The 10472-nt window shown below is 44.1% G+C and overlaps 1 long non-coding RNA gene across 2 annotated transcripts; it reads left to right on the top strand.

The window, feature by feature from the left end:
• The first annotated feature begins 5307 nt into the window (after positions 1 to 5307).
• LOC140635203 (uncharacterized) lies at positions 5308 to 10232 on the top strand. 2 transcript variants are annotated; one of them, XR_012032573.1, is made up of 3 exons: positions 5308 to 6058; positions 6223 to 6316; positions 6656 to 10232. It is a non-coding gene; the product is annotated as an uncharacterized lncRNA (long non-coding RNA). The 2 variants fall into 2 exon arrangements; XR_012032572.1 differs by having other exon boundaries at positions 6525 to 10232.
• The last annotated feature ends 240 nt before the right edge of the window (positions 10233 to 10472 follow it).

The raw sequence follows: 10472 nt of genomic DNA, 5'->3' as shown, positions 1-10472 counted from the left end.
CGGGGCCCCCGGGCGCGCGGAGGCGGCGGCGAGCGGCGGGCGCCCCGGCCGGCCCCGCGCTTCCCGCCCGGCGCGGCCGCCTCCGCCGCGCCACCGGTTTATGGAGAGAGATATCAAGGGGGAAAATGGCGTCTCCGGAGCCCGAGGAGTCCTGGAGTAATCACATTCACACACACACGCCCGCACGCACACACACTCGCACACACTCGCACACAGGCGCGCGGCGAGCCCGGCTAATTTTAGCAGGAGCCAAAAAAAAAATTATATATATATCTATCTCTCTCTCTCTCTCTCTCTCCCCGTCTCTCCGATCAATGCTATTTTTTTTCCCCCTTTTCTTCAAAGGATGGATTGGAGCTTTAAAAAACGTTGCCGGGTCTGGGCTCGCAGGAGGCGGCGCGCGGAGGGCGAGGGCGCTTTTGCTGAGCTGTGCAGTTGGGTCCGCGGCGCCCGGCGGCCCTGCCCGCCCGCCCGCCCGCCCGCCCCGGGTCGCTAGTGCTGCCGCCGCCGCCGCCGCCGCCGCTCCATGGCCGCGCCCGCCCCGCGCCCCCGCCGCGTCCCCTCGCCGCCCGCCCGCCCGCGTCCCCGGCGAGCGCTGGAGTGGGGTCGGGCCCGTGTGCCTGCCTCCCGCGCCCTCTCCCGAGTCCCGGAGTCCTAGTGAAAGGAAGGGGGAGGGCGCGGGCGGGGGAGGGGGAGGATCGGAGCGGCCGCGCGGCGAGCCGAGCGGGGACCGCCACCCCGCGATGCGCCTCGGAGGGGGCGCGGGCGCCGCCGCCGCTCGCGCCGGGGGCCGCGGGCCGGGGACCGGGGGCCGGGGGCCGGGGGCCGCTTCCCGGCTGCAGCCGGGGGAGGCGCCGCCGCCGCGCCGGCGGGCGACCGCTCCCTACACCCTCCCTCTCGCGGTGAATTTCGGTGATTTCGATCGATTGCAGGGAGTGCGGTCGTGCTGGGGGAGGAGGAGAACAGTTCGCGGAGGCCGACCGGCCGCCCCTCGCCGCCGCCGCGCCCCGCGCCCCGCGCCCCTCCCGCTCCCCGGCGCCCTCGCGGCCCAGCGGCTCCTGCGCGCCGGAGCCCGACGCGGGGACTGGGCGGCCGCGGGGAGCGCCGCGGGCTGGGCGCGGGTTCCCGGGCTCAACACTGCCACTATCCGACGCAACCGGAGCAGTGTTGGGGGGCGCTGCGCTGCGAGGCGCGAGATGGGATAGGCTCTGGAAACCGGCTGCGTTTTTGTTTTTTTTTTTTCTTTCTTTCTTTTTCCTTTTCTTCTTCCACCTGGTAATTGCGTTTCGCTTCCAGGGGCTTGTTTTATTTTATTTTACTTTATTTTGTTTATTTTGTTAAGCGACGTACGCGCACTCGGTTGCTTCGGTGCACGTTTCTGGTACGCGCAGAAACTGGACACCTGATTGGGGGCGGGGGGGGCGGGGAGGCGGCGGAAAGGCGCGGAGAGATGCAAAGGCACGTTGGCGTGCAGTTCCCTCTTCAGGGTGGTGGGAAGAATGAGGTTTCGTCAGTTCGTACAAAATATGGTGGTGTTTTCATCCTTTTGAATGTTTGCATTTTGGGGTTGCAAAAGGGGAGCTTTTCCCAGCCAACTCACTTGCCACCGAGGAATGGTGCTCCTTAGAGCCATCTATATTATGTAGGACAATATAGAACAGATGGGATTCGGGAAGATTTGCAAATGGTTTTGCTTAAAGACCTCGAGGAAAGTGTACTCAAAACTCAGATTCCGGGAGGACTCTGACTACCCCCTTCTATATGAGAGTCTGGGGACATTTGGACTGAGGAATGATTTGGTAGTGATTGGGGATACCCCCCTATCAACCACCTCGGCCACAGACTACTTGGGTCAGCAGCCGGTTTGAGTTTTGCCACCAAGCATCTTCATTCTTCTTCACTCTGCTCACGGTAATGCTGCAGTGAAGTAGGGCAAGGGAGACTGTCCCCAACTCCCATCCCGGTCCAAGTCCCTGGATGAGGTTCAGTCTGGTACCGAAAAGATAGTCGACCCCCCACCCCACCCCACCAAGTGCCCTTGCCATCTCCTTTTTTTTTTTTTTTTTTTTCAGAGCAATGTTCTGATTGGTCCCACGCTTGTTCTCTGTTGCTCATCACACCGCAAGACCTCTGTTGTGGCAATGTTTCAATAGGTCTTAGGCTCTCCATTACGTTGGAGCATTGTTGTTGATGGGCAAGTAATTCTTAATTAGAAAAAAAATTCATTGGGGCAAAATGAGCTGCTGACAGAAGTAGAGATCAAGGAACAAAATAGAAAGTCAAAACAACCATTCTCTGTAATCAGATGACATTTGCCCATTTCCTTGTGCACCCAGATTTCTGAAATCCTGTACTCAAGCCCACAGGGGACTAAGATAGCATGTGGGCCAATTCCTGCACTTTCCAAATGGAGGAAGTGAGCCCCAGAAATCAGGAGGGTTTGCCCATGAGCGTATATATGCCTTTGGGCATCCTCTGAGCTAGCATTAAAGCTTGTTGCCCAAGTCTCTGCACTTCTGTAACCCAGGCATATTTATAGGGTCTTCCTTCCTGTGTTGTGACCTTTGAAGAGCAGCTCGAAGAAGAAGCACAGGCCTCATTAAACATTTACTATAATAGGTGCTAAGTAAGTCTACAGAATTATAATGCAGTAAAAGTTCGCCTGATGAGTTCTCACCTGGGAGATTACCTAGTCAGACTTCGTCATCTTAAAGCTGAGAAAACAGGGATAGAGATGCAATGGACTATCCAGAGTCACTATGTTAAGACAAAGCCATGAGTAGGCTCTATGTCCCTTGACTTCTCATCCAATGTTCCTTCCTTGCATGTTGGTCATCTTTTCAATTCTGAGAGGTGAAAGGAAAGGAAAGAAAAGGGAACCCTCTTGCTTTGTTTCATCTATCTATATATAAAATACATACATATATACGTAAGTGTATATGTGCATCTACACATAGTATATATTACATGTATTTTGGAGTTTACATTTTAATGTTTAATAGATGTTTAATAGATAATATATAATAGTAAAGGCTTCCTAAAAACAAAAAACCCATCCTTGAATGATAGGTTTATTGATATAACAGGACCTGTATTCAAATCCCAGCTAAATATCATAGCAATTCTTATCTTCTTTCCTATTCAGCCATTTTTTGGTTATCTGAGAACTGGACCGTAAAACACACAAAAAATCTGAAGCTGGTAAGGAAGTCGGTCTGCAACTTACTATTATGCAATTTTAAGAAATCTTCCCAGGGCCCCAGGATCCTGGAGAACACAATGGGACAATCTGAGCAGCAGATGGGCATGCACACGACACACATCTCTTAGTTCTTTTTTTTTTTAAGATTTTATTCATTTATTCATTGGACACACACAGAGAGAGAGAGAGAGAGAGAGACAGGCAGAGGGAGAAGCAGGCTCCATGCAAGGAGCGCGACGTGGGACTCGATCCCTCGATCCCGGGACTCCAGGATCACGCCCTAGGCCAAAGGCAGGGGCCAAACTGCTGAGCCATCCAGGGATCCCCCACATCTGTTAGTTCTACACAGTCTCCAATGATAGCATTTGGAGCATTTGTCAAATAATTATGTAGTATGGACTCTGCAGGACATAATGGTAGCACGACTAGAGATTCCAACTCAGAGTTTACAACCTAGTGGGGAAAATTGGCATGCAAGCTTATAACTTACATTTATGTATGGAGATACCAGAAAGGAGACATTTAGAAAGTTCATGGAACATAGATGCAGAAGTAGTAGGGTGAGATCAGAAATCATATCTTCTTTAAAATTCCTGCACATTTATTTTCTATTTAATGTATAAGTTTCCTTTTCCCCTTTGCCCACATATACTTTTTTTTCCTGTAACCTGTTTTTCCAACCAAAGATAAAACTGTTGAGGACTGAACCATGTCTTGCATGGACAATGTCAATAAGTATGGATATGAATAAATGTTTCTCTAATATCACCAAAGAGCTGACTTGCTGTTACTTTCTGCTGTAGGCATCCAGGTGCCTAGCCTGTAAAATAACCATCATGAAACCCTCCCTATCGCCCCCCCCCCATCATACATACTGTAAGGATCTGCAAGATACTGCAAGATAATTGTTCCCTATATGACTTGAGAACCAGATAAAGGGCATACATTCAAGTAAGATATGGCTCAAAGTACAAGGGTAGATTTTGTCATTTTCTCCTCTCTGAAGCTAAAGGTAGAAAGAAGAGTCAAACACTCTTCCTTTATAAGAAATTGAGGTCAAGAAGTATAATCACTCAGAGCTAGTCACTTCCACTTTTTGAGTTCATATACAGTATTGAGTCTCACTTTTTTTTTTTTTTTTTTGGAAAATGAGGTAGTATTTTCTAATGTCATGCTTCTCAACACTTACTGTAAATAAGAATTACCTAGGAGACTAAGAGATGCTTGGGACACATGTTGATTTAACTAGTCTTGATAATAAATGCCCCATGAGCATCTAACATGCAACCAACTTTGAGAATCACTGATCCAATAGAAAGGACACCCCCAGAATATGATCTGTTACTTAGAAAGCTCCTAACCTCTTAAGTTAGGCGAGTGAATAGACGGTGCATCTAACCAAAGGAAGTGACAGTCACCATGAACTGTAGAGTGATGGAGCCATATTTGGAGTTTGGGGGCAATTCGGGAAATGTAGAAATGGTGGTTATGTTTGGGGATAAAGCCAGCTATAGAATTTTCTACATATTTGATTCCAGGACATAGGAAAGTCCCAGCAGGACAGTGAGAACATATCAGGAGCAACTAAATTAGGATGTGAAAGCTGTCCTTAAAAGTAAGGAAGGTTCAAGAAAGACAGGAATTAATTTGCTTGACTCTGCTCTGGAGGGTATAACAAGTCCCAATCAATCAACCCATGCAATGGGGAGGCAGATATTAGCTCGAGATCTAATGTAAGACTCTGTGATTGGATCTAAGATGAGAACAAATTGTCTAAAATAGTAATGAATTCCCTGCCATGAGAAGTATTCCAGAAGGTATTGTGTGCCCTTATTTTTCACTTTCCTCTAGCCACCATCTGTGAACTGCTTGAGGTCAAGGGCTTTGCATTATACCTCATACCTTCACTGGATACAGTTGTTCTTGGAGACTGGTGTATGTCAGTAAGGGTTTGTGGAATGTCAAAAACACGTAACAATTGGTATGACATAAGGCTAATTAGTCAGAATGAACACAGACACATGGTCTTATTCATCCAGGTGATATCTCTTTAGTTATTGGATCATGTAAAGGTTCACGCAATAGCGTGAAGGGCACGAGGGGGAGTTTGGAGCAGTGATTATTCAAAAATTCTAATTTTTTCAAGTCATCATGCCTCTCTATGCATGTTGGGTAAACATCGGTCCTATGTCATGAATGAATGAGTGAATCAATCAATCAATCAATCAATCAGTCAAAGCTACAGTGGAGAGACAGAAGCAGTGGATTTGGACTCTAGACCTGCTCTATCACTAACTGGATAGATGAAGCTGAGCACATTATTTCAGTACCCTCTATCTTAGTTTCCTCCTGGGTAAACGGAGAACTGTAGTCTTGTCCTAAGGCATCAATCATCATAAGGCTTACAGGAAATACCAGATATAAAGTTACATTGCAAAGTTAGATAATTCTGTTCAAATACTGGTTTTGATTATTCAATGTGATGTGGATATTTAAATGACTCTCTCCAGATGCAGCCTAATTCACCCCTTCTGAAGTCCACATTGTATCTTTTTCTCCCTAGGAAATGAGAAGTTAATTTCCACTCCTGATTACTCCCACCCCAGCCCCACTTTGGAAAGGGATCTTCTCTCCAGTGGCTTCCCTGATGCTACTGCAGTTGCTAAGCAACATGGAGCTAAGCAGAAGCAAAATGTAATTGTCCCAGGAAGGGAATTCCAGGTCTACAAAGGCTGGATTGTAGTTTGGGAAACTGCCTTCCTGGCTGCAAGAAATTCAGTAAAAGAAGCATTCTTGGCATGTGGTTCCTCATGGATGCTCCAAGAGAGTGGTTTTTGATACTTGAAAGGCAACAAGGTGGGGAAGAGCCTTCTTCTGGGTTTTCATTTTCTGGCTCCCTGGCAGTTTTTGTCACTGTGACTTCAGAGTGCCCCAAATCTGCAACAAGATTTTGAATGCCCCCGGTTCCTAACTGAGCCTTAGGAGCCCAGCTCTAAAGAGTTTACATTTATACCACACAGAAGCCAAAAGGAGATCCCGGAGAAATACTACAAGGAGGTGCCGGCTCTTCATTCCCCTCTAAGAATCTACCTACTTGGGCCATACCGGGCAGAGGTAAGCACAGAAAGGTGTTATAGAGACAGCTTGTTTAAATTGAGGGGAACTTATTGAGAGGATACAGGGGAACCTCATGGAAGGCAGATATAGGAAGTATAGCCAGGCCTCTTGGGAACTGGGAAGTTGCCAGGCAGCTCCTCTCTCTCCCTCTCTGGGGTCACAATGACTCTTACCTGTGCTTTTTTTCTCTGTTTCATCCTTACAGGGACAAATTTTCTCTGTAAGATGCTTGGCTTTGCTCCTTCACAACTTTGGCATATGTCTGACTTTGATTTCTTTTATACTCCATGACAAGCCTCAACTGCAACCTTTTTTGTGATTCCATTTTTCTCATAGAAAAATACCTGATCACCTCCCGTGCATCTACGGTGCATTCCTGGTACCTATGACTGAGGCCAAGGGGCTGGCACATGCATGACTCTCCAGCCTTGAGAGTTTCTTCAGGAGGACCACAGGAAATGTGGTTACAATGGGGAATGGGCGGGGCTGGCACTCCAGGTGTGTTTAGAATAAAGAGCTAAAACTCTCAGCAAACGTATATATTTCCAGTACTAAGGTCATCTTGTCACATGGGAAGAACTTGAGCTTTGAAGTTAAGCAGGCTTGGGTGTAACTCATCCTGAGAAAAATCTCTCTGAGCTCCAGCTTCTTCATCTGAAAAACAGACCTACTGATAGTAGCAACTTCACCTCTTTAGGGCACTAGTGAGGAGTAAGGGAGGCTAAATGAGATAATGTATGATGAGCACCTGTATGGTCAAGATTATGCTAGATGCTGAAAGAGTACAGGAGGTACATTGTATATTTGTCAGTAAACTTTCATTTGGAACCTACTATATTTGACCTACACTTAGTACTATGCATACAAAAACTGTTACGAATGTCCTTTACCTTAAGAATTTTCAGGCTAGTAAAAGAGATCCATACGATGTTAGAATCAGGATGATCATTCTCTCTTAATTTCTTAGTGATTGAACCTGAAGAACATTGTGATTTATTCTTAACCTCTTACCCGCGGCCAGCTATAGCTCTTAATAGCAGAAGAGTCCTCTGTACACAGCTTTATCCCGCCTTCATGCATTTGAAATCAATTTTAACAGACAAGATTATATGTGAACCAGTAAATTTGAAATATAAGAGATGATACAAACTGTACTTGTTACCCACAAATATGAAGATGCGGAAGGGATTCCGTCATAGGAAAGAGACCGAGATGATCTTTAATGTGCCGTCTGTCCATATGATGCTATGAAACTAAGAGCTGAGAAGAGAAATCCAAGTGAGCTACAGTTTAAATTAAAACTTTTAGGGATCCCTGGGTGGCGCAGCGGTTTGGCGCCTGCCTTTGGCCCGGGGCGCGATCCTGGAGGCCTGGGATCGAATCCCACGTCGGGCTCCCGGTGCATGGAGCCTGCTTCTCCCTCTGCCTGTGTCTCTGCCTCTCTGTCTCTCTCTGTGTAACTATCATGAATAAATAAATAAAATCTTTAAAAAAAAATAAAAAATAAAACTTTTAGCCCTGAACTGGCCAAAAAAAAAAAAGAAAAAAGAAAAACATGTAACATAAATAGATAGAAAGCTGGGGTGTCCAACCATGGACTATTTTATAAACATGTGGGATTGTCAGCCCATTATTGCTGATTGGAGTTGGTTCTTGGCTCGACCATAGTCATATGAGCATTAGAAAGACCTCATGGTTATAGGGGGAGGACAGCTTTTAGAATGGTAGGAGGATGGCCACAACCAAACATTAATTTGAGCCCCAGCTTGTTGGCTAATGGGCTTATTCCAGACTCTGGTATTAGAATCCACAGAGTCACTCTTGCTCTCTTGATAGTTAAGCTATTCATATCAAAAATAGTACTATGGATACTGAAACGAGGTAGACACTCAGAAAACCTTTTGTATCAAATCAGTTACAAATGATTGCACACAAGGGCCACAAAACGAAACCAGCTGAGGAAACTGAGACAAATGGCTCAAAGTTACAGAGCCAGTAGTTTGTGGATTTAGGCTTCCAGGCCCAGGAGCCTGACTCCAAAGGCCACCCTTCTAACCATGGCTCCGTACAAATTGCTCTATTGCAGTATTACCTAGCTAGTAAACGGCACAGAGACACCTGGATATTCCTTATATCACCTCTTTAGAATGTATTGAATGAGCCTCTTGATTTCACTCTTCTCAACTAAATGAATCACAGTAACATTGAGACTTCAAATTATAGAGCTGGCAGGTTCATTAGAAATCATTTGGACCAAGCAATTCATTTTAAAGATGATAGAAAACTGAGAATGAGAAAGATAAACTGACTTTCCCAAATTTTCCTGCAGGTGACAAAGCCAGGTTTAGAAACCACTTTGGATTGCAATCACAGAGCCCTTCCCATTATACATAGCTGCCAGGGCTTGGTTGCTCCCTCTGTAGACCAACTCAGACTAGCAAAAAGAGAACCAAGAACTAGAAGGCTCAGCAACCAAGCACCCCTCTGACCCTTCAAAACAGATAAATTTGGAGATGTTCTCTTTAAGAAAATAATTTGATATACATTTTTGTGATTGTCCATTTTTATTTTGAATTGTAGCCCAAAGGAAAGAAAATAAGGTTGACTGCTTCACAATTAGGCTGATATTATCTCAGCAATTACTTTAATTTTTATCCTCCAATAATTGATAGTAAGAAGATATATTGGAGAAAAAAGTAAAAGGAAATATTTTGAGAGGTTAGGAATAAGCTGTAAGTATGAACTTGCATATGGGGTACTTCTGAAAATAGTTGGTAAAATTTTTTGTATAGCAAAATCAGTTATTATAATGGCATATATTCATAATGAAAGATGTTGGACTCATTTATCTATCCAGCCATCCATCCATTCAGCCACCCATCCATCCCTCTATCTTGGAAGCTACTCGTTACATAATGATAGGCACCAGGAGAAGTGTAAAGAAAGGTAAGATACCATCCTAGCCTGGGAAAAACTCTTAATCCAGACAAGAGCTCACAACCTTTAGTTTCCAGTCTTCAGGGAAGTTGAATGTAGAGAATTCTAAGTTCAGTCAGAAACTGTGACAAAGGACAACTTGTAGATTTGCTTACGTAGACCCTCAGTTAATTTTACCAAAGTCACCACCTTCTGGACATCTCACATAGTATTATAAGTAAATGAGTTCCCTTGTGTACAATATACAATAACCATAGTATGGTATATTTATTGTATATGTATTGTATTATTTATTATATGTAAATATACAATACCCATAGTATTGTATTTATTTATTTATTGTATAATTGTAGTGTATAATATACAATACTATGGGTATCGTTTATGTATCATATATGTATTGTATTATTATTGATTATATTGTCTTTAATCAATCTGTACCATTTGCACTTAAAATTAGAACAAATTGATATGCAGAAAGGATGCCCATCAGCTCCTGAAACTTTCTTCCATCAATTAAATTATGTGCCTGTACATATATTTGCATCCTTGTTCTCAGTTTCTTAACAGTCAATTCCTTCTCTCTAAATGATGAGATGATGTGTGTAAGGTAATGAACACAGTGGTTGATACACAGAATGGCAAGTAGACAAATGGAAGAAGTTTTCACATTATCTTACTCACCTAGATTTTTTTCTCTCCTCTGTATGTATTATCATTTCTTCTTGTCACTCAAAATTCTGCTCAGGGTGACAAATCATCCTTTGAAGATTATTACTATCTGTGTTTAATGCTTTAACCACTGGAGCAACCTGTATATGGTTGCAGAGTTGTGATGCATAATGCAATGATCTCAAATCAATATATCCAAGTTTGAAAGAACAAAGGAGAAATGAAGTTAATAAATTAATAAAATTTAATTTTGCTTAACCTTTGTGCATAAAACATTGGCTTGTTGATGTAATGCTATTCTTTAAATAAGTGTGTCTCCCTATTAAAGTGGTGACCAAATCTTTTCACTCATGTGAAACAAAAGACTAATAAAAGGCAATTATATTTCTTATCTCAAGAGATATATATGTATTAGTTGCACCCGGTGTGAAAAGGATCAAATCTTAATACTATTTCTGTTATGAAAGTATGGCAGGGTTTGGGGGAAAACACCATAAAAGCAGTGATTCAAGCATATAAGGCAGGGCAAGCTTCCAACAGTGAT

Source organism: Canis lupus, chromosome 6 (assembly GCF_048164855.1).
Source record: "Canis lupus baileyi chromosome 6, mCanLup2.hap1, whole genome shotgun sequence".
Lineage (NCBI taxonomy): Eukaryota > Metazoa > Chordata > Mammalia > Carnivora > Canidae > Canis > Canis lupus.
This window is presented reverse-complemented; position numbering and strand designations above follow the sequence as displayed.